General features: G+C 48.5%; 1 long non-coding RNA gene across 2 annotated transcripts; it reads left to right on the forward strand.

Annotated features, from left to right (window-relative positions):
* The first annotated feature begins 504 nt into the window (after positions 1 to 504).
* Positions 505 to 22,789, forward strand: LOC148136408 (uncharacterized). Of its 2 annotated transcripts, XR_015754409.1 has the most exons (5): positions 505 to 703; positions 5,675 to 5,768; positions 17,049 to 17,235; positions 18,084 to 18,266; positions 19,472 to 22,789. It is a non-coding gene; the product is annotated as an uncharacterized LOC148136408 (long non-coding RNA). The 2 variants fall into 2 exon arrangements; XR_015754408.1 differs by lacking the exon at positions 505 to 703 and having other exon boundaries at positions 5,494 to 5,768.
* Positions 22,790 to 24,444: the final 1,655 nt, after the last annotated feature.

The following is a 24,444-nucleotide window of genomic DNA, read 5'->3' on the forward strand; positions in this document are numbered from 1 at the left end:
CTTGTATTCCTGGAATTTTTGTTGTCTAACACCCTCCGTTCTCCCAACCAAGGCCCCTTTTCACTCCCCTCCAGGACTTGTTTTTTTTATAAAGAATGAAAAAGTTTGGACAGAGTGAGAGAGAGAGAGAGAGAGAAAGATTGTTTATCTTGATGCCTCTCCGTGACTTTCCCTGCTGAGAACGCAAGCCTTGATTTGGGAGATTTCTGGAAACTCCACACCAAACCCTGGAAAGTTGGCAACAGAGCGTGGAAAGACAGGATTGGGTTTTCTTTCAGCACAGCTACTGGAACAATCGGATCTCTGGTGAGGCAAACGTATCAGCACCAAGAATTTATCCCTCACTGATCTGCCCAAGATTCATATCAGAGTCGCTTCCAAGAATTGGCAATGTCACGCTGTTTCAATCACAAACCGCAGACTGGCACAGACTAAACAACCCCATGCAAGCTTCTCAGGCCTGTTTACTCGAACTGCCTTTCGGGTCTGGATCCCTCTCAGTCAAATGCTCTCGTGACTTGGTTGAAAGAAACTGCTTCAAGCATTCCTCTTGATATTTGCAAGTAAAATATATCACGGTAATGACGGAAAGCCGAAACCGAGGATCTCTCTGCTGGACATCGTCATGAGGGGTCATAAGTTGAATAGCCAAGGGCTTTTCCCAAGGATGGGCCAGTTCATAACGACAGGGCATATTTTTAAGGTGAGAGGGGAAAGATTTAAAAAGGACACGAGGGACAAACGCTTTTCTCACGGAGGGTGGTTCAGGTGTGGAATGAACTGACCGAGGAAGGGAGGCGTACACATGGAGACACAACATTCGGCCCAACTTGTCCATGCCATCCAGTTTTCACAATTAATCTCGTCCCATTTGCCTACATTTGATCCTTATCCCTCCATACCTATCCCATCCATGTACCTGTCCATATGTTTCTTAAATGACAAAATTGTACTTACCTCCACCACTACCTCTGGCAGCTTGTTGCACACATTCACCAACTTCTGTGTGAAAAAAATTGCCCTCTGGATCTTTTACTCAGTCTCCCCCTCTCACCTTAAACCTATGCCCTCTGGTTTCGGACTCTCCTATCCTATGGAAGAGTCTGCTCATCTTATCTATGCCACGCATGGTTTTATAGACTTTGACAGGTCCACATCTACACTCCAGTGTAAAAAAATCCCAGCCTATCCAGCCTCTCATTATAACTCAAACTTTCCAGTCCAAGTAGCATCTGAGTAAATCTTTTCTGCACTGTTTCTGGTTTAATAATCTCCTTTCAATTGTCAGGTGATCGTAACTGCTAAAGACATTTGAAACAGTACATGAGTAGGAAAACGGTAAAGATCACACAACACCAGGTTATAGTCCAACAGGTTTATTTAGAAGCACGAGTGGTGCTGATGAAGGAGCGTCGCTCCGAAAGCTAGTGCTTCCAAATAAACCTGTTGGACTATAACCTGGTGTTGTGGGGATTTTAACTTTGTCCACCCCAGTCCCACACCAGCACCTCCACATCCTGGGTAGGAAAAGGTTTAGAAGGAGATTGGCCTAATGTTGGCAGGTGGAACTAATTCAGTTGGGAAATGCTGTCCTCATGGATGGGTTAGACTGAAGGGTCACTTTCTGTGCTGTATGACTGTACAGAAACAACTCCCCCCACACCCCCCCATCCCCGCCAACATTTTAAAGGAGTGGCTCAGTCACTACTCTGCAGTTACTCTTCAGAGGGTTGGTGTGGACTTGTTGGGGCTAATGGCCTGTTTCCACACTGCAGGGATTCTATGATTTGGTGATTTTTTGGGGGGGGCAGCACGGTGGCTCAGTGGTTAGCACTGCTGCTTCGCAGCGCCACGGACCCAGGTTCGATTCCAGCCTCGGGTGACTGTCTGTGTGGAGTCTGCACATTCTCCCTGTGTCTGTGTGGGTTTCCTCCGGGTGCTCCAGTTTCCTCCCACAGTCAAAAGCTGTGCGGGTTTGGTGGATTGGCCATAGTGTCCAGTTGAGGTGGGAATATAGAATAAAGGGGTGGGTCTGGGTGGAATACTCTTCAGAGGATCAAGGTGGATGTGATGGCCCGAAGGGATTCTATGATGATTCTTTTAATCAATCAATGGGCGAATCCACTTACCTAACTTGCTCCAACTGTGGTGAGTACACTGAAAGCCTTTGGCCTCTTGACTGTTGTTTTGCCTCTTTTCTCAAGTCTCTACAAAGGGAGTCCTAACCTATGTTGCCATCTCAGAGCCTTCCCCTGAAACCTTGGAGCCACTTGCTGTGTGATGGGAGTGTTATCCCTGGCATTGATATATTAGCCATGGCCTCGGGTGAAATGGTCACCCAGTCGTGCCCATGTTGCTGGGTGGAAATTTGGTCGCACATTTCTCTCCATCTCTCAGAATATTTTGCTTTTGGGGGAAAAAAAAACTTGTGGAGAGGCCAACTATTTTAAAATGTTCCATCTTCAAACTTTTCAGTATTCCTGGCACCCTTAGCATTTTGTTGTTCCTTGTCTTGTAAAAGTGGTCACAACTAATCTGTAAGAGATATCTACTGAGGCTGCCTTCTTATTTAAGCCTGACATAGGCCATTTCCCCCCTGACAGTGGTTATATAGTTAGGAGAGAGTATTTAAACTTACTGCCATATGTAGCCATGATGTGGAGGTGCTGGTGTTGGACTGTGGTGGACAAAGTTAAAAATCGCACAACACCAGGTTATAGTCCAACAGGTTTAAGTGGGAATACAAGCTTTCAGAGCACTGCTCCTTCATCCGGTAGCTGTGGAGCAGGATCATAGGACACAAAATTTATAGCAAAAGATCATAGTGTTGTACAACTGAAATGATATACAGTACCGAACAAACCTAAATTGCTGTTCAGTCTTTCATCTTTTAGAATGGGTTGCAGACATCAATTCATTCATATGTAAACCCCAGAACTTCTTTCAAGTCACATTCCCAAGATAACTTAAGGTTTCATAAAAAAAAGTGAGATCTCAGCTCAGACAATGCATTAAAGATGTGAGGTTAGAGTCTGTATATATTCCAATCCTGAGTCACATTGGTTCTATTTCCAAAGTAGGAATTTATAAAATATTACATGGATTGACTGCCTGCAGATTGTGCATTTTTTGAACAAAATAGAATGTATCTGCAAATACAATTCTGCCAAAGCAAATTCACCCTATAGACTTATGTGTGTGTGAGCGTGCATGTGAGGGAGAGAGGGAGTGAGAGAGAATGTGCATGTGTATGTGTGAGAGAGGGAGTGTGTGTGTATGTGTGAGAGAGGGAGTGTGTGTGTGTGTGCGTGTGTGTGTGCGTGAGTATGTAAGTGTGAGTGTGTATGTGTGTAGTGGGGTCACCTGTAGTGTGACATGAACGCAAGGTCCTGGTTCAGGCCGTCGCCATGGGTACCGAACTTGGCTATCAGTCTCTGCTCGGCCACTCAGCATTGTTGTGTATCCTGAAGGTGTTGTGTGATTAGCTTTGGTTATGTGTCATGGTTGAAGTCAATGACATGGATTTATTTAAATCATGGAATCACAGAGTGCTATAGCACAGATGGGGAGATGATGGTGTCGTGGTAAAGTCACTGGGTTGCTATCCAGAACTTCAAGATAATGCCTTGGGGAAATGGGTTAAAATCCCCGCATGACAGTTGATGAAATTTGAATTCAATAAAGCTGGTGTACTGTGAGCATTATCGAAAGCCCTTTAAGGGAGGAAATCTGCCATCCTTACCCAGTCTGGCTCCAGCACTTAAGGGTGGCATGGTGGCTCAGGAGTTAGGAATGCTGCCTCACAGGGACCTGGGTTCGATTCCAGCCTCGGGTGACTGTCTGGGTGGAGTTTGCACATTCTCCCCGTGTCTGTGTGGTGTTTGCACATTCTCCCCGTGTCTGTGTGGGTTTCCTCCCACAGTCCAAAGATGTGCAGGTTAAGTGGATTGGCTGTGGGAAATTGCCCATAGTGTCAAGGGATATGTAGAGTTAGCTGTGGGAAATACAAGGTTACAGGGGTAGGGTCTGGGTGGGATGCTTTTCAGAGGGGCAGTGTGGACTCGATGGGCTGAATGGCCTGCTACCACACTGTCTATTGGTTCTAGAGCCCACATCAATGTGGCTGGCATTTAACTACCTCCTGGACCATTAGCGACGGGCAATAAATGCAGGACTAGCGAGTGATATCTGCAAACCATGAATAAGTTAGAGAAGATAAAGAGGCCATTTGGCCCATTGTGTCTGCACCAGCTCTCCAAATGGGTATTGGTACATTCTCTTGCCTTGTCTTCATTTTGTTGTAATATTGTTCTGGGTAAAATAAACTTGGACCAGTTGTATCTGCGCTGGTCTGCTGCGGAGAACCCTTGGAGAGAGGCAGTGATGGTTAAACTGTGCACAGCTGTAATGTCACTCCTTTTATCATCATTTCCCTGTTGTGTAACTAAGGACTGTACCGAAGTACGTTTGCTACTCAGATGTAAGTGGGGACTTGTAAAGTTTTCACTGTGCTCATTTGAATCCAAGTGACAACAAAACAAATTCAATTCCCTTTGAATGTTTCTGCTTTCGTTGGGTCAGCTTCACCAATAATATCCATATTCCTCCGACACTGAGCTCTGACCAAACCAGGCTGTTGAGATGACTGTCAAATGGAAAACGTTTTAAAAAGGGTCTTTCAAGTGACTAGGCTATGACTATCTCTTTTAGCAGCTTGTTCCACCTTAGGACTGTCCCCAGGACAAAAGATCATTGGCAGCGCTGTCTTGGAAAGAAATAGTTTTTGTAGCTTGTGTGTACAGCAACCTTGGGTTTGCCTATTACTGGAGTCAGCCAGGAGCTTGTTTCTGTCAATTCCAGCCAGCCCATTACAGAGTTGACAAAATGTCAGCCATTCTATAGCTGCTTCTGTGCTGAAAGTGCCATTCAGCTTTACCAAGTGGCTAATATCAGATCAGATTACCAGCAGTGTGGAAAGAGGCTATTTGGCCCATCAAGTCTGTACTGACCCTCTGAATAGCATCCCGCTCAGACACAACCCCCCTACCCTATCCCTGTAATCCTGTAGTTCACATGGCCAATTCCCCTAACCTGCACATTATTGGTAATTTAACATGGCCAATCCCCCTAACCTGCACATTGTCAGTAATTTAACATGGCCAATCCCCCTAACCTGCACATTATTGATAATTTAGCATGGCCAATCCATATAGCTTGAACATCCCTGGACACTTTAGCATGGTCAATTCACCTAACTTGCACATCTTTGGTCTGTGGGAGGAAATCAGATCACCAAACCCACCCAGACACAGGGAGAATGCGCAAACTCCACACAGACTGTCGCCTGGGGCTGGAATCGAACCTGGGTCCCCGGTGCTGTGAGGTAGCAGTGCTAACCACTGAGCCACTGTGCTGCTCATCCTGTTACTTCTGGTTTTCATTTCCTGTAACTTGAAAGAAAATTAAACGCAGGAGTGAAGCATGGAAGGTTCCAGATCCAGTATCGCCTGTTTTGAATTATCTCCCAAACACCTTTGTTGACCCCTTCAGTTTGTAGTGGGCCGAAATCGTGACCTGTGAATTGGTCATGCCTTAGGCCAAGGCTATGAGCACAAACCTTGGCCTGTTTTGGACCTTGTAGAGTTTATTTTAATGGTTTTCTTTCTGCACACAGAATTCACACAGCACTTGCCAGGCCAGACTGAACTGGCTCAACAAAACCTGTCTGATTTCTCCTGAGGGGATGGCTCACAGAGATCTCTACTCTGGTTAGTTTATTTAATATTGGCTCGCGCTTAATTAAAATGGAAAGCATGTTTAAAAGCTTATCTTGTTCTCTTGCGTCCTCTGTAGTGATCAGACGGTAAAAAACTTTTTATTTTTATTACGCTGATGGTGTTGTTTTTAATATGATTTTTCCTGTAGTGCTCTATGACATTACTCAGCCATTTTATATCCACTTAAGATAATTTTTCAGTCAATGTTTCAGTTCCAAGGCAGGGAGGGTAGCGACAATGGAATGAACAATTGAGCGGCGTGGAAATTAGAATCCTCGCTGTACTGAGTCCCACAGTGCTCTCTCGCTCTGGAACGAAAGTTAGCCAGTTAACTCCTGAGGGGTCGGTCGGACATTCATCGTCTCTGATACTTTACAGGAAGTGGACTGATTGGATTACTTCCTTAATGTTTGCTTTTCTTCCCGGATTCTTTAAAAGTTCTCGTCACCATTTCGTTCCTGCCTATCAGTGTCCCGATAGCCTCTCAATCCTTGCAGACCTGAGGAAGGGACATGGTTGCTCTGTGAAGTTAGCAAGACTAGAGTGGTGCTGGAAAAGCACAGCAGGTCAGGCAGCATCCGAGATCGGCCCGACCTTCTGTGCTTTTCCAGCATCACTCTAATCTCCAGCATCTGCAGTACCCACCTCCGCCTATAAAGTTAACAAACCAGGTGGGCTTTCCAACATTGATCGCATGATCATCATTTGGGCTTTTCATGTAGTTTTTAGCTGAATTGTAATTCCATGACCTGTCACAATGGGATTCAGTAACCCAGTCCCCAGGATTTCTGGATTACCATTCTGAGCAATAACACAATAAAGGCCACTGCTTTCGCCGTGGGACTGGTCGCTAATTGGTGGCTGGAAACTTTGAATGGGTCCCTGTCAATCTCCCATCGTTTCCCCATCTCCAACTTGCTCCCGGGTTGGCCAGCGACACCATTTCCTCTTTGGGATCTTGCCCCTGCTGTGATGCGATTCATATTTTCTAGCAAGGCCTTCCTCACCCTGACCAGCTTCCAGATGTCTGCCCGGGGTAAATGTGTCACAGCTCTCCACTTCCTCCCACCAGTGGCTGCTCCTCTCCTGTGCATTTGGGTAGGTGTCACAGTCAGGGTTAACCCCTTGTGTTGCCTAGTGCCCTCCATGGCATAGAATCCCTACAGGGTGGAAGCAGGTCATTTCACCCATCGAGTCCACCCATCCTGACCCACTCCCCTCCTCCATCCCTGTAACCCTGCATTCCCCATGGCTAACCCACCTAGCCAGCATATCCCTGGACACCAGGGTCAATTTAGCATGGCCAATCCACCCAACCTGAACATCTTTGGACTGTGGGAGGAAACCAGAGCATCTGGAGGAAACCCAGGCAGCCGCAGGGAGAATGTGTAAACTCCACACAGACAGTCGCCTGAGGCTGGAATCGAACCCAGGTCCCTGGCGCTGTGAGGCAGACAGTAGTGCTAACCACTGAGCCAGTCTGCCACCCAGAGCTGTGGAGATCTACAACACAGAGAAAGGCCCTTCGGCCCATTGCATCCACACGAGTCAAAAACAGCCACCTAGCCATAATAATCCCGATACACGTGTGGATGTTCCAACAAGGCCTCTTGGATAGTAATCAACAGAGGTTGAGCTTGACGCAGAGGCAAAGTATCTGATGAATAATGATGGAGAGGAGACCTCATCTTCAGGCCCTCTCCATTATTGGCACAGAGTCACAAAATTGTTACTGTGCAGAATGAGGCTACTCAGCCCATTGCACCATTCTATCCCCAATGCCAATCTATTGCCTTATCCAAATAATTAGCCCATACTCTTATAAATGCCTCAGTTGAAATTGCCTCCACCATATTTCCAGGCTGGGCATTGTGGATTCAAACTCCTCACTGAGTGAAAGAGTATTTTTCCTCGCATGTCCTTTGTTTCTTTTGCACATCACTTGAAGTCTTCACCCCTGGCATTCTTTGTTCCTTTTTTTTTAAGCAGGAACAGCTCCTCCCGGTTTACACCATCCAGCCCTCGCTAATGATGTTGAAGAGCTCTCTCAGCCTCCTTCTCTTCAAGAGAAACTGTCCCAATTTATCGAGTCATACAGTCAGAGAGATGTGCACCGTGAAGGGGTTGGTTGAATAATGTAGTGAGGAATGGTTGAGGTGAAGTGCGAGTTGAAGAGTTATTTGAGGGTGAAGGGCAGCGTGAGGAACTTATGGGAGATGAAGGATGGAGTGGGGAGATTGGTGAGGGTGTAGGATGGGGAAAGGAGCTGGATGAGGGTGGAGGGTGGGGAGAGTCATAGAGATTTACAGCATAAAAACAGAATCTTCGGTCCAACTCATTCATGCCGACCAGATATCCTGAATTAATCTCATCTTACTTGCCAGCATTTGGCCCATATCCCTCTTCACCCTTCCTATTCATATACCCATCCAGATGCCTTTTAAAGGTTGTACTTGTACAGCCTCTGCCACTTCCTCTGGCAGCTCATTTCATATATGCACCACCCTCTGCGTGGAAAAAGTTGCCCCTTAAGTGACTTTCAAATCTTTTCCCTCTCACCTTAAAGTTATGTCCTCCAGTTTTGGACTCCCCCACCCCAGGGAAAAGACCTCGTCTATTTATCCTACCCATGCCCCTCATGATTTTATAAACCTCTATAAGGTCACCCCTCAGCCTCTCACGCTCTAGGGAAAACAGCCCCAGCCTGTTCAGCCTCTCCCTGTAGTTCAAACCCTCCAACCCTGGCAACACCCTTGTAAGTCTTTTCTGAACCCTCTCAAGTTTCACAACATCCTTCCAATACCAAGGTGAGATCAAATGGAATAGAGGGAGAACTAGCCATTTAGTTACAGAACTGGCTCAAAACTGGGAGACAGAGGGTAATGGTGAAAGGTTGGTTTTCAGACTGGAGGCCTGTGAGCAGTGGAATGCCACAAGGATCGGTGCTGAGTCTACTACTCTTCATCATTTGTGTAAATGATTTAGATATGAACATATGAGGTATGGTTAGTCAGGCTACAGAGCTGACACCAACATTGGATAGCGAAGAAGGTTACCCCAGATTACAATGGGATCTGGATCAGATGGGCCAATGGGCTGAGGAGTGGCAGATGGAGTTTAATTCAGATAAATGCGAGGTGCTGCATTTTGGGAAAGCAAATCTTAGCAGGACTTATACACTTAATGGTAAGGTCCTGGAGAGTGCTGCTGAACAAGGAGACCTTGGAGTGCAGGTTCACAGTTCCTTGAAAGTGGAGTTGCAGGTAGATAAGATAGCGGAGAAAGCGTTTGGTATGCTTTCCTTTATTGGTCAGTGCATTGAGTACAGGTGTTGGGAGGTCATGTTGTGCCTGTACAGGACATTGGTGAGGCTACTTTGAAAACTTCTTCAATCTATGCTCATCATTGAAGCTCCTTATACCTGGAACCATTATTGCAAATTGATATTGTACTCTCTCTAATTTTGCATATAGCCCCATTAGCATTGAGTAAAATCCCCCTCTAAAGATTGCCGTGTGTAGCATGAAACAATGTAAATGAAAGCAGGCTGAGGTTGCTGGAAAAGCTCAGCAAATCTGGCAGCATCTGAGAAGAGAAATTAGAATTAATTTCGGGTCTCGTGACCCTTCCTCAGAACACGTTGGTAGGCCAATGTGTGAAAAAAGGGAGATTGGAAAGCCTTAAGACACATCCAGGGAACTCTCATGACGTACCTCAAAGAGATGACATTGCTGCTCATTGAACTAAAATAGGTGTCTCCTTACCATGGCTTGATGGCATTGTTTCCTGCCTTCGAGGGCATGAGGGCATCATAAGTGCCCAAAATTCTCATTGCATCAGGTGTGTATGAGAGCAGTCAGAGCTCAAACTCTCACTGCCGCGCAGCCATAGTTATCCCATTGATAGAGAAAAGTGGAAGAAAGTTTGACTCACCAGAACTGATGCCCGTTTTAAACTTGGCGTGGCTTTGGCACACTGTGGTTGGTTGGCAGGATCTGTGGCATATATATGGGAGGATACTTCTATCCTATTAGTTATCAGCTGTGGGCCTGCCTGTTTCTATCCCGCCTACAGCTTCTCTTACCAGGAGATAACTTTCCATGATCAAACGCAAGGCTTAAACCATGTGACGTTCCCAATGTGCCAACCTCATGAGAGTTCTCCGGGTATGAGTTAAAGCTTTCCAAGCTCCTCTTTTTCACCCATTGCCCTGCCAATGACTGGCATCTCCCTGCCTCTTCCCCCACCCCCCCCCCCCCCCACCCCCACCGCCCCACCACCACCCCCCCTGTCGTCATCATGGGCACAAGGAAAGGTGACATCCCTGCACCCCTCGAAGTCAGCTCACGCCGATGGGAATTCATCGACCAGAGAAACGAGGTGCAGGAGGAGGCTGCTTGACTCTTCATTTGCATATCTGCCCAACTGAGATCATGGGATGTGATCACCAACCGTCTATAACACCGAGTGCTACACGAGAGTTGGAGAAAGGTGGAACTTGATCTCCCCACACCTTGTTGACCTGGGAGCACATCTCAGAAGATCAAGGGATTTACATCAAACATAAGTGTGGGAGTAGGTCCTTCAGCCCATCGAGCCTTCTCATTCCATACAGGCTGAGGCTGTTTTCCCTGGAGCGTCGGAAGCTGAGGGGTTTACAAAATGATGAGGGGCATGGATAGGGTAAATAGGCAACGTCTTTTCCCTGGGGTCGGGGAATCCAGAACTAGAGGGCATAGGTTTAGGGTGAGAGGGGAAAGATATAAAAGAGACCTACAGGGCAACTTTTTCACACAGAGGGTGGTACGTGTTTGGAATAAGCTGCCAGAGGATGTGGTGGAGTCTGGTACAATTGCAACTGTTCAGAGGCATTTGGATGGGTATATGAATAGGAAGGGTTTGGAGGGATATGGGCCGGGTGCTGGCAGGTGGGACTAGATTGGGTTGGGATATCTCGTTGGCATGGATGGGTTGGACAGGTAAGAGGCTGGAAGAACACAGCAGGCCAGGCAGCATCAGGAGGTGGAGAAGTCAATGTTTCAGGTGTAACCCCTCTTCAGGACCCTTCTATAGGATGATGGCTGATCATCCAACTTAATCCCCTGTTCCTACTTCCTTTGATCCCTTTAACCCCAATAAATAGAATAATAGGATTTTACAGCAGAGGAGGAGGCCATTTGATCCATTGTTTCTGTACTGGAAGAACTACCCAGCCAGTACCATAGACCTTTACAGAATGATATTGAATTGTTTCTTGGAAACATACAACTGCTTTCTGCGGCAGAGGATTCGATAAGCTCCCCGCGCTCTCGGTGAAGGAATCTCTCCTCATCTCAGTTCTAAATGGCCCACCCCGTCCCCTTCAACTGTGAGTCCTGGATGTGGTCTCAACAAGCCATCGGGAACACCCTTCCTGGATATTAGCCCTCCCAAACATCTCCATCGACCCTTAATTGAAGGGATCCATTATGTCATTCTGGTGGGGAGAAAGCAGGAAACGGAAACAAAACCAGCAATTGCTGGAAAAGCTCAGCAGGGTCTGGCAGCATCTGTGGAGAGAAATCAGAGTTAACGTTTGGGCTACTTCTTCAGAACTGATGGTAGCCGGGAAAATATCTGTGTATATGCAGACCATAAGGTGGGGGAGGGAGTGAGGAGTTAACAATAGGTTGGGAGAGAGCCCAAAGAGGAGAGGACAGTTGGACAGACAAAGGAGTGGATAATGAGCTGGCTGGGAGGGTGAATAGAGGTTAATGGGAACTGTTGGTGGTGAACAAGGTGTTGTGCATCATAGCAGCCTATTAGAATTCAAATTCCTGCAGTATGGAAACAGGCCCTTTGGCCCAACAAGTCCACACCGACCCTCCAAAGAGTCACCTACCCAGACCCATTCACTTATTAGTCTATGTTTACCCTGAGGCAAAAGTGAGGACTGCAGATGCTGGAAATCAGAGTTCAGATCAGAGTGGTGCTGGAAAAGCACAGCAGGTCAGGCAGCATCCGAGGAGCAGGAAAGTTGAAGTTTCGTGCAAAAGCCCTTAGTCAAGAACTTGACTAATGCACCTAACCTACACATCCCTGAACACTATAGGCAATTCAGCATGGCCAATTCACTTAACCTGCACATCTTTGGATTATGGGAGGAAACCCACACAGACAAGGGGGGAATGTACAATCTCCACACAGACAGTTGCCCAAGGCAGGAATCGAACCTGGGTCCCTGGCACTGTAAGGCAGCAGTGCTAATCACTGAGCCACCGTGTCACCTATGGTGTGATAACAAGGCCTGGTATTCAGGGGGGGATTGGGGTGAAGAAATGGGAGGGCTCAAACCCTTAAAGTTATTGAACTCCATTTTGAGACTTGAAGGCTGCAGGGTCCTCAAGTGGAGAATGAGGTGATGTTCTTCCAGCTTGCACTGAGCTTCCCTGGAGCACTGCAGCAAGCCTGAGACAGAGATGCTGGCCAGGGAACAGGGTGGGGTGCTGAAGGAGCAGCCAACTGGGAAGCTCAGGAAATGGAGTTGGATGAACACATTGAATGGTGGAGCAGGCTCGATGGGCTGAATGGCCTACTCCCATTCCTATTAATTACGATTCTACGGTAACCTCCTGACCACATTTCACGTTTTTTGCAAGCCTTTTCCTTTATGATTTTCTGCTGGTGCATTATGAATCATTTATTCCTCCACTTCTGTGTTTCAGTCAGGAATGGGTTTCTCAATCGAAATATCGCTCTCGGAGATTTTCTTTTATCCCGAAGGGGAGGGAGCAACTGAAAAGGGAAGCAGCTGCCGGAGGAGCATTAAGGCTCGGAATTCCAGTGAATGCACAGCTCTCCCTGACGGATGTCCTCATCCTTCTGTGACTGGGACACGGAGCAGCTGCTGGAGGGAGGAGACACTTTTCTGGGGAAAGGTGGAGCTGAGTGGCTGCAGTGTACTGTACTGCCAACAATAGGATCAGAACAGCCTGGGTCTCACGGAGAGAGAGAGAGAGAGGGAGAGACAGAGACAGGGGGAGAGAGAGAGGGAGAGACGGAGAGAGAGAGGGAGAGACGGAGAGAGAGAGACAGAGGGAGAGAGAGAGAGGGAGGGGAGAGAGAGAGACAGGGGAGAGAGAGAGAGAGAGAGAGAGAGAGACGGGGAGAGAGACGGGGAGAGAGAGGGAGGGAGAGAGGGAGAGAGAGAGGGAGAGAGAGAGAGGGAGGTAGAGACAGGGGGAGAGAGAGAGAGAGAAAGAGAGGGAGAGAGAGACAGGGAGGGAGAAAGAGAGAGGGAGAGAGAGGGAGGGCGAAAGAAGGAGGGGGAGAGAGAGAAGGAGAGAGAGAGAGAGGAATAGAGAGAGAGAGTGGAAGAGAGAGAGAGACAGAGAGAGAGACACAGAGAGAGAGAGTGAAATCGAGAAAGAATGCGAGGAATAGATAGAGAGCGTGAGAGATAGAGAGGAGAGATATAGAGAGAGTGAGAGAGAGGGTGAGAGTGAGACAGCGTGAGAGAGATAGAGTGAGAGATAGAGATTCAACGAAAGAGGCATATATCTATAGAGAGAGAGAGTGTGTGTGTGTGTGTATGAGAGAGGAGAGAGAGAGTGAGAGATAGAGAGGGTGAGAGGAAGTGAGAGATAGAGAGTATGAGACAGAGAGACAGTGAGAGACAGAGTGGGATAGAGAGAGAGTGAGATAGAAGAGAGAGTGAGAAAGATAGAGAGAGAGAGAGAGAGAGAAATACACAGAGAGTGAAAGGATTCAGACCACACCAAGTATTCCCACGTCAAAATTTCCAGCAGAAAAAAATTCCTTGTTTCTTTAAGGATCTGTCTGTTGGAAGGAAGGATCAAAGGTGGAACGGCAGGAAATAGGGAGAGAGGGAGGGATGGAAGGAGAGAGGATGGGAGGTAAAGAGGAAGAGAGGTACGAAGGAAGGGAAGAACGGATGGTTGGAAATGAGAGAGGGAAGGAGGCAGTGAAGAAAGGGAACCAGTAAAAAGACAGGAAAGAAGGGAGGGAGGGACAGGGGGAAAGAGAGAAGGATGGAGGGAGGGACAGGGGGAAAGAGAGAAGGATGGAGGGAGGGACAGGGGGAAGGAGAGAAGGATGGAGGGAGGGACAGGGGGAAAGAGAGAAGGATGGAGGGAGGGTCGGGGGAAGGAGAGAAGGATGGAGGGAGGGACAGGGGAAAGAGAGAAGGATGGAGGGAAGGACAGGGGGAAAGAGAGAAGGATGGAGGGAGGGTCAAGGGGAAGGAGAGAAGGATGGAGGGAGGGACAGGGGGAAGGAGAGAAGGATGGAGGGAGGGACAGGGGAAGGAGAGAAGGATGGAGGGAGGGACGGGGGAAGGAGAGAAGGATGGAGGGAGGGACAGGGGGAAAGAGAGAAGGATGGAGGGAGGCACAGGGGGAAAGAGAGAAGGATGGAGGGAGGGTCGGGGGAAGGAGAGAAGGATGGAGGGAGGGTCGGGGGAAGGAGAGAAGGATGGAGAGAGGACAGGGGAAAGAGAGAAGGTTGGAGGGAGGGACGGGGGAAAGAGAGAAGGATGGAGGGAGGGACAGGGGAAGGAGAGAAGGATGGAGGGAGGGACAGGGGAAAGAGAGAAAGATGGAGGGAGGGACAGGGGGAAAGAGAAGGATGGAGGGAGGGTCAGGGGGAAGGAGAGAAGGATGGAGGGAGGGACAGGGGGAAGGAGAGAAGGATGGAGGGAGGGACAGTGAGAAAGAGCGAAGGATGGAGGGAGGGACAGGGGGAAAAAGAGAAGGATGGAGGGAGGGACAGTGGGAAAGAGAGAAGGATGGAGGGAGGGACAGGGGGAAGGAGAGAAGGATGGAGGGAGCGACGGGGGAAAGAGAGAAGGATGGAGGGAGGGACAGTGAGAAAGAGAGAAGGATGGAGGGAGGGACAGGGGGAAGGAGAGAAGGATGGAGGGAGGGACGGGGGAAGGAGAGAAGGATGGAGGGAGGGACAGTGAGAAAGAGAGAAGGATAGAGGGAAGGACAGGGGGAAGGAGAGAAGGATGGCGGGAGGGACAGGGGGAAGGAGAGAAGGATGGAGGGAGGGACAGTGGGAAAGAGAGAAGGATGGAGGGAGGGACGGGGGAAGGAGAGAAGGATGGAGGGAGGGACAGTGGGAAAGAGAGAAGGATGGAGGGAGGGACAGGGGAAAGAGAGAAGAATGGAGGGAGGGACAGGATGGACAGAAGGAGGGAGTGGAGAAAGGAGGGACGGATGGAAGGAAAGAGGGAAGAGAAAGGAAGTTGCTTTTACATAGCCACCAGGCACCTCCATGCAGTTTTCAGGAAATGGGTGTCTTATTTGTAATGTAGTCATTGTTGTAACGTCGGAAACATGGCAGTCAATGTGTACACAGGATGTTCGCACCCAGCAGCAATGTACAATGAGCAGATAGCTGGGGTTTCTGAGAGTGATAGCAGCATTGAGATGCACACTGGTCAGAGTCACCAGCAGCAGTTTGTCAAAACAATGCGGTGATCTTTGGTTGAACTTCTCACCTGAAAGATATCACATGAGACAGAGCAGAACAGCATTGTAGAACTTCACTCAACCCCTGATACAGCACTTGAAATCAAAACCATGGAACTCAGAGGGTCCCAACAGAGCTAAGGCTAATATCCTTAACTGAAGATCACAGCTATGGCCTTGTGCACCGTGCAAAGTTTACCCCACATCCCATAACATCTGGCTCTAGGCTCCTAGTATATCGTCCGATGAGAATCATGGAGTCCTTATCAGTGGATTGTAAGCGTACGTGAAATATTTCTGTGACACGATCAGTACCACTAAGAAATGAATGAAATCCTGAGATGACTTGACAGGGTAGATGTGGAAAGGTTCTTTCCCCTTGTGGGAGAGTCTAAGACCAGAGGGCACCATCTCAGAATAAGGGACCACCTATTTAAGACAGAGATGAGGAGGATTTTTTTCCCTCAGAGGAGAGTGCATCAGTGGAATTCTTTACCAAAGAGGGCTACTGAGGTGGGGTCATTAAGTACATTCAAGGCTGAGAGAGGCAGATTTTTAATCAGGTAGGGAATCAAGGGTTATAGGGAAATGGGAGGAAAGCGGAGTTGAGGATTATCAGGTCAGCCACAATCTCACTGAATGGCAGAGACGATTCGATGGGCTGAATGGCCATCCTGCATCCTTACGGCCTTATTTTGGGAATGATGCATTTGAGAATGTATCTAGAACCATGTAGAATGGTTCGAGACTCCCCTCCCCACTCCACCAGGGAGAAATATTCTTCTTGTTTGCCTACCACTACTGAACCCTGTAACGTTTTCTGGATGTTCAAATTAGATCGCTTTTCATTCTTCCATACCGCAGGGAAGAAAGCCCTGGGTTATCTAAACTTTCTAAGAAGGATAAGGAGTGGTATCTTGGTACTTATATCTGGGAAGGTGAAGCTGGGTGGAATAATCTCCAACAACATCTTGACTTAATGAGTATTTCAGCATTGCCTGAGGTAATGCCTTTGTTCTGAGACCCCTTGACGAAGGCACTTGTGTTCAGTTTGCCCATATTTGTCCAGCCACGCGAGTCTTGTGCCAACCGTACTTCAACTCCATCTTCAAACGCCCATCCACTATCTCTCATGTCTTCCTCCCAATTCGTGCTTCCGGCTGGAACCCAGCAAGCTCGGGTAGGCTGAGAATCACCGCACGGACCTTCCCAGGATGTGATCGCTCACTGACTGTCAGCTAGAAGAGACTTCCGAAAGTCCCAGCCTCTCGGATCTCAGACTCTCCAGTCTGAGACGGCAACTTGGGTGACACCAGTCGTTTTGACTGTATCTCGTTGGAAGTTGCAGATGAAGATCTTCAGCTTGAAGAGACTGGGTATTGTGAAATCATCCCCTTGGTATTTTAAAAGACCTCATTAAAAACAGCAATGGAAACTTGATGTCCACTAAGCAAAATCAATTTCAAAGATTGGCATTCCAAAAAGGATTAGCTCACGCTGAGAAATAAGAGGGGGCAGGATTGGATAGGGATATTGTTTACATCCAAGTGTATCCTTCAGCTGGAATAATGTCAGCTCGTTCAACAGCAAAAGCATCGTTCGATTGAAATCTTGTGTGAGTGTCTCCAGTATTGGCTCAATCCCAGATCCGATAACTTTGGAATTGTTATTGCGTGTTTATTGTCGTACAGTGTGCGATGGTAAGGTACAGAACAGAGTATTGAGCCCTATTGAGTCCATCATCTCATTGGAATGTAAAGATATAATCTCTGTGACATTATTGTTTACCTCAATTCAGGGCATTGGAAATCTGCCATCCTTACTTGGTCTGGCCTCCACCTGACTCCAGCAACATGTTTGAATCTTGACTGCCCTCTGGGCAATGAATGCTGGCTTTGCCATTTCCCGCACTTCCACCCTGATAGCCCTCGCTCAGCAAGAATCTACCAGGTCTAGAGATCACGGTCCCACCACCTTTACAGCAAGTGAGTTCCCGATTCCAACTGCACAATGTTAGGAATGGCCAAGTCAATGAGTGTCTTCATCGCAGAGATAGATAAGCTCTTGACCACTAAGGGGATCAAGGGTTTTGGGGAGAATGGGCTTGAGAAACATATCAGCTGTGATTGATTTGATGGGCTGAATAGCCTAATTCCATTTCCATGTCTTCTCATTTTAATAATTCGTAAACTGTGATCCCAACATTCCTAATGATAAGCTCATGCTCAGAACGTCGACTCTCCTGTTCCTCGGATGATGCCTGGCCGGCTGTGCTTTTCCAGCGCCACACTTTTTTACTGTGATTCCTACTTGTAGTTTCTCCATAGAAAGGAACTACCCTGTCCACGTCCACTCTGTCAGGACCATTCTATGTTTTGATCAAGTTACCTCTCCCTTCTCAAAAACCCCGATGATACTAGCCCAGCTCATCTAAGCTGAGTGGCTTCCTCAGCCATGATAGAGGGGCTGTGAAGAATCACTGTGTGACTGGAACCACATGTAGGCCAGACCGGGTAAGGATGGCCGTGTCCTTCCCTGAAGGACATTGTGACAATTAGCAAAGATGGCCTCATCAGTATTACAGAGGTTGTCTTTCTACTCTGGCTTTAATTGTATTTAAATTCTACTAGCTGCTGTGGTGGCTTCTGAGCCCATGTTCCCAGAGCTTTAGTCAGGGGACATGATTCCTCTTGCCAAGATGTGGCCACTTCCCTTTCAGTAATGTCCATCCTGAAGAAATGTTGCACGTCTCTCTCCAACCGAACATTCTTTTTCGCCTCTTTTGCGTTGTTCACTGCTGTTGCTGTCTAATTCTCTTCTCCTGTTTGGTCAGGAATCCATGAGGAAGTGAGCACCACAGATGCTGGAGAGTCAGAGTCGAAGAGTGTGGTGCTGGAAAAACACAGCCGGTCAGGCAGCATCTGAGGAGCAGGAGGGTCGACGTTTCGGGCACAAGCCCTTCATCAGGAATCCACTAAGACTCACTCTTTGACCAACATCTTCTTCCTCAGCCAAGGTCAGACTTATTCCATTCTGTGTCTAATACATCCACCCTCAGAGACCATCAGCAACTGTTTCCAACACGTCCCGAGGTGCTGATGCAAGGCCGCCCGCTCTGATTTGCTTCCCTCCCCGTTTATAGCACTTCCTGGTTTTGACCATATTATCAACCAATCTCCTGATTAAAACCCCATTTAAACCTCCAGCTTGATGTGTTGAATCTTGTAGATGAAGCACTAATTCCCAAAAAAAAACCAATGTCTGTGCAAGTAAAACATAGAAACATAGAAAATAGGAGCAGGAGTAGGCCATTCAGCCCTTCAAGCCTAGTCCACCATTCGATCTGATCGTGGCTGATCATCCAACTCAATCGCCTGTTCCTGCTTTCTCCCCATGCCCTCTGATCCCTTTAGCCTGAAGAACTATGCTTAACTCCTTCATTCAGTGACTTGGCCTTAATTGCTTTCTGTGGTAGAAAATTCCACAGGTTAACCACTCTCTGGCTGAAGATATTTCTCCTCATCTCATTCCTAAATGGCTTACCCTGTATCCTTAGACTGTGACCCCCTGGTTCGAGAGTCCCCCATCATTAGAAACATCCTTCCTGTGTTTACCCTGTCTACTCTTGTCATAGATTTCTATGATTTCCCCTAGTTCTTCTAAACTCTGGTGAATATAATCCTAACCGATCCAATCTCTCTTCATACATCAGTCCTGCCATCCCAGGAATCAGTGTGATAAACCTTTGTTACCCTCCCTCCATAGCCAGAACATCCTTCCTCAGATACAGAGACCAAACCTGTCCACAATGCTCCAGGTGTGGTCTCACCAAGACCCTGTACAATTGCAGCAAGACATCCCTGCTCCTGTACTCGAATCCTCTCACTGTGACGCCCAAAGTACCATTTCCCTTCTTCACCTCCTGCTGCCCCTGCAATGCTCCCTTTCAGTGACAGATGTACAAAGACACCCAGCTCTCAACTGCCCCTCCCCCTTTCCCCATCTATCAAACGTTCAGATAATAATCTGCCTTCCAATTTTGGTACTAAAGCCTCACATTTATCCACCTCTGCTGTTGTCCACTCACTCAACGTGCTCAGATGAAGTAGAAATTTGGGATAATGATGTTGGAGTATCTTTCTGGGGTGTCTTATAGATGTGTTCTTCTCTGGTCCTGCATTCAGCCAATAACTTCCATATTTTCTTTCTCATTGCACACAGCTCCTTCCTTCAAATCGACGGAAGATTCCCTCCATCCCAAAACAGAATCGTCGGAAGGGTGGTTCCCCCTAGTGTGACCGGCTGAAACGGAGGCCACAGCTTTTCTGAGTGGGATGCCAGAGTGAGGGCAGACTGTGCTGACAGTCTGGATACTGAGAGAGCTCCCTCCACCATTCTCACACGCAGATGCAACCAGCGTGTTCCTTGGGAAGAAAGGCAGAGGGAGTCTCCATTTACACGGCATCGTTCATGGCCCCAGGAGTTGCTTCAGAAGTGCTGAAGGGCTCCGCACAGCAAGATCCCACTATTAGAATTCGAAGGGCAAGAGCAGCAGACGGCATGGGGAGAACCACCCTGGAGCTCCCGCTCAGCCAAGCCCCATTCTTCACCTGGAAACCACATTGCTCATTCCTTCTCAGTCGCTGGGTCAAAAATCCCAGGATTCTCTCCCTCAGGGGGAAAGGGGCAAGATGTGGAATATGAGAATGATCAGGTCAGCTGTGATTGCATGGAACAGTGAAGCAGACTCAATGAGCTGAATGGTCTCCTTTTGCTCGGGCTAACAACAGTTTGGGTGCCCCCTCGGATGCAAGAACGTGGGTCAAAATCCGAGAGTTCCCTCCCTAAGGGGATTGTGGGTCAACCCATGGACTACAGCAGTTCAAGAAGGCAGCTCACCCCCACCTTCTCAAGGGGGCAACTAGGGATGGACAATAAATGCTGGGCCCAGTCAGTGACGCTGACATCCAACAAGTGAATGAAGAAAAACAAGTAGGGACGGGCAATATGTGCTGGCAATGCCCATGTCACTGAGGGACAAGAGTGAGAATTTTCTGGTTGACCCTCTGTGCCAATCAGGCAGAGGAGGGTACTGCAGATGCTGGAGATTAGAGGCAAGATTAGAACAGTGCTGGGGAAGCACAGCAGGTCAGGCAGCATCCGAGGAGCAGAAGAATCGACATTTCCTGATGAAGGGCTCTTCCCCTTGCTCCTCGGACGCTGCCTGACCTGCTGTGCTTCTCCAGCACCACTCTAATCTTGCCTCTTCGCCAACTGTTGAGCAGAGCACCCAGGGGAACTCTAATGGTAGCCATGGTACCTTTCACATCCACCTGAACTCTTCCTCGTCACCTCGCGGCATTCTAAAGCATTCAGGGTGCCTCGAAAGCACCATCAAAGACTGGCGAAACTGGGAATGTGGTGGCACTGCACAGGACTGACAATCCAGAAGCCTCGGCTAACTCTGTGAAGGCGTAGCTTCAAACCCCAAGCAGAACGTTTCCTTCTGCCCCTGTAGCAATTCCATCACCCCCTGATTTTATTGCCACTCCCTGAACCACTGAAGCCATTTTTAGCGTTGCCGTAGCAACCTCCAGACTGGCGAAAGAGGAATCAGGGCACAGACACATCTTCTTTGTCTGTCGGAGCACGATCTATTTATAAACTGGGCTTAACCTTGTGTCTTAAAGACATTTTGTTCTCTGAGAGACGGACAGGCATTGGAACAAACTGAACATGGAGTCAGACAGGAAGACAGATCCTTTCCCTGCCGTCCGTCTACAAAAACATTGCTGCGTCTGCTTCAGGGGCTAGAACACTTCAAAGAAACCTTCACCGTCAGTGGCTATTGACCCTGGCCCAGTTTCTCTTTTTGTCTTTTACAAATTCCCAACGGAATATCTAACTTTACACACACTACCATGTAAACCAGAAAAGGGACAGAATTTCTGACGTGCCTTTTGTGAGGAGGGGTCATGGCTTAAGCTCAGACGTTTCTGCATAGGATCCGAATGGTGTGGAAGCAGGCCATTCGATCCATGCTGACCCTTCGAAAAACATCTGACCCAGACTCACCACATCCCCACATCCCTGGCTGATACGTATAAACAGGAGTGTCAGGGGTTCTATTCATTATAGAATCCCTACAGTGTGGAAACAGGCCCTTCGGCCCATCCAGCCCACACCAACCCTCCGAACAGTAACCCACCCAGACCCATTCCCCTGCCCTATTATCCCTTATTTACCCCTGACGAATGCATCTCACCTGCACATCCACTTTTGGCAATTTCCCATGGCCAATCCAACCTAACCTGGACACCTTTAGACTGTGAGAGGAAACCCACACAGACAAGGGGAGAATTTTTAGATTAGATTAGATTACATTACAGTATGGAAACAGGCCCTTCGGCCCAACAAGTCCACACCGACCCGCCGAAGCGCAACCCACCCATACCCCTACATTTACCCCTATACCTAACACTACGGGCAATTTAGCATGGCCAATTCACCTGACCTGCACATCTTTGGACTGTGGGAGGAAACCGGAGCACCCGGAGGAAACCCACGCAGACACGGGGAGAACGTGCAAACTCCACACAGTCAGTCGCCTGAGTCGGGAATTGAACCCGGGTCTCTGGCGCTGTGAGGCAGCAGTGCTAACCACTGTGCCACCGTGCCGCCCACTCCGCACGGACAGTCGCGCAAGACTGGAATCGAACCTGGGTCCCTGGTGCTGTGAGGCAGCAGTGTTAACCACTGTCTTTCCCCTGCACATAGGAGTGTCCCAACAGCAGTAGGCCATTCAGCGTCTTGAGCCTGTTCTGCCATTCCATGAGATCATGGCTGGACTGTGGCTGAATTCCACACACCATTAGCCCACATCTCACTGCACAGTAAGATCCCACAAGCTGCAACGTGATGATGGCCAGAGAGTCTGGCTTGTCGGTTGAGGGTGAAACGTTGTGAAAGAATGTCCCAACTGCTCCTGCTAAGGGAACTAGTAGAGCTTCTATGAATCTTAAAGGGCACCTGGCCACGACACAGATTCGATTCCCGGTCAGGGAATCAGGATTTATGGCGGTCTTCTTGTGGTGCAGTGGTAGTGTCCTGGACAAGGACCTCCTGCTCCAGTGGTGAGTAATAGCATCTTTGAGAGGGTTGATGAGAATAAAATAGGTTAAATAATAAAGACGGGAAGGGTTTGTCTGAAAGGTAGCACCGTGACATTGCAGCACTCCCTTGGTACTGCACTGGAAAGTCAGCCTGTGTGTATATTCTCAAATCAACAGACTGGGACCTCAACACACAACTAAGTCAGCGAGTGAACAACTGAGCCAAGCTGGGTGGAGGGCTGTGAGGTACTGAGGCTGTTAGGGTACATTACAAGTATTGTGACAGCTCCTCATGTTGTTTGCTTATTCTTAAAGAAGACAAAACTTATCGTAGTGATTGTAACGAGGTGGATCTCATTGAATATAAGCTCCCTGATTGGGGCTGTTAACCTGGTCCAATCAGGGAGCCCTGGCTGACAGAGATAAACAGGAGATTCAGAGTCTTCTCAGTTTAGGAACTGACTCTGTGCTGGCTGGTGTTATAGTCAGTATGTCACTGTTTATTTCTGCTTCTCTTTTTTGGGAGGGGGAAAACCTGATTTCTGAACTGGCTGAATTATTTAGCCAGTTTGTTAACTGGTATTCCTTTTAGGGATGACAGTGTTAAACTCCTGATGGACATAATGTGTTTCAGGTGTAACTCAATTCTCATTAGGGGATTGTTGTTTCACTGGTTGGTTACAGCCTGTGTGTTACTCTTTTCTCTTTTTTTGAGTAAAGGACAATGTTAATTTTATGGTAGGGCTTAGCCCTTGGACTGTAGTTTTCTTTGTTTTTTGTATGTGTCTTCACTTTTTATTGGTGTTTTGGACTGAGTCCTGTGGAAGACATACATTTTACCAGAGGAGCTGTTCCTGTGGGGAGGCCTAGCCCTGGACTGGGCCTCTGAAGATTGAACACCTGTGTGTGTGCTGGGAGGTGAGCAGTTGCTTATCCTGGAGTTTGGGAGAAGACCTTTCCTTCAGGAGCAGACCAAACCCCTGTGAGTTAACTGCACCTGTACTATGTACTGTGTTCTTGTGAGTCGGCCTGGCTCTCCAAGGCTGGACCAGGACTCTGTTGAGACTGAACATCTGTGCTATGGGGTGTGCATTTGCTGCCTCCAGGAGTGGACTCTGCCCTTGATTGTGGACTGTTTTTTAACAACGGATTCTGCAGTTTGGAGCGGCCTCTAATTCTGACATTGCACATTGTATACTGGAGTGGACTCTTCCTGGAAATGGATTCCATATCTTGAAGACTGTATAAATTTGGACTGTGTACCAGAAGGGAGGTTTTTTTTGGGTAACTAACTGTATTGTGGTGTTTTCTGGGTCTATCACCCGCACTGTCTTGCGTGTCCCTGGGTCTGGCAGGCCTTGCTGTGAGCTGGGAGGCTCATGGGTTGTCCTGAAAGCTGTCACCCCGAGAGCCGGAGGGTGGGTAGGCCATGCTGTGAATCTGAAGGTTGGTAGGCTGTCCTAAAAGCCGGAGGGTGGGTAGGTCACCCTGATGCCAGTCACCCCAAGAGCTAGATGGTGGGTAGGCTGTTCTGAGCACTGTCGTCCCGATAAGGGGTAATCGGGACGGGCTGTCCTAGAGGTGGTCGAAAGGTGTCAGAGCAGCCGAGAGCCAGAAGGCAGGTAGGGGTGGGCTGAGATCCGGAAGGCTTGTGGGCTACCCTACACGCTGTCGTCCCAGGGAAGGGGACGGGCTGTCCTAGAGGTGGCCGAAAGGTGTGCCAGGATAGCCCACTGGTCGGAGGTGCAACGAGGTGGGTGAGAGCCCGATGGTACCTAGGGGCAGACCGAGAGCCAGAAGGCGGGTAGCCGTCCTCGGCGCTGTCACCCCGGGCAGGTACCGGGGCGGGCTGCCCCAGAGGTGGTCGAAAGGTGCTGAGGGTGGTTAGTGAAGCCGGAAGGTGGGTAGGCCGTCCTGACTGCTGTCACCCTGGGCGGGTACCAGGGCGGGCTGTCCTAGAGGTGGTCGAAAGGTGTGTCAGGGCGGACCGAGAACTGGAAGGGGCATGGGGTGGACCGAGAACCGGAAGGTGGATAGGGGCGGGCTGCCTTAGAGTGGTCGGAAGGTGGGAGGGGCGGGGGC

The sequence above is a fragment of the Chiloscyllium plagiosum genome, unplaced genomic scaffold (assembly GCF_037043375.1).
Source record: "Chiloscyllium plagiosum isolate Xiang-an unplaced genomic scaffold, Cpla_swu_hap1 HiC_scaffold_45, whole genome shotgun sequence".
NCBI classification, from domain to species: Eukaryota; Metazoa; Chordata; class Chondrichthyes; order Orectolobiformes; family Hemiscylliidae; genus Chiloscyllium; species Chiloscyllium plagiosum.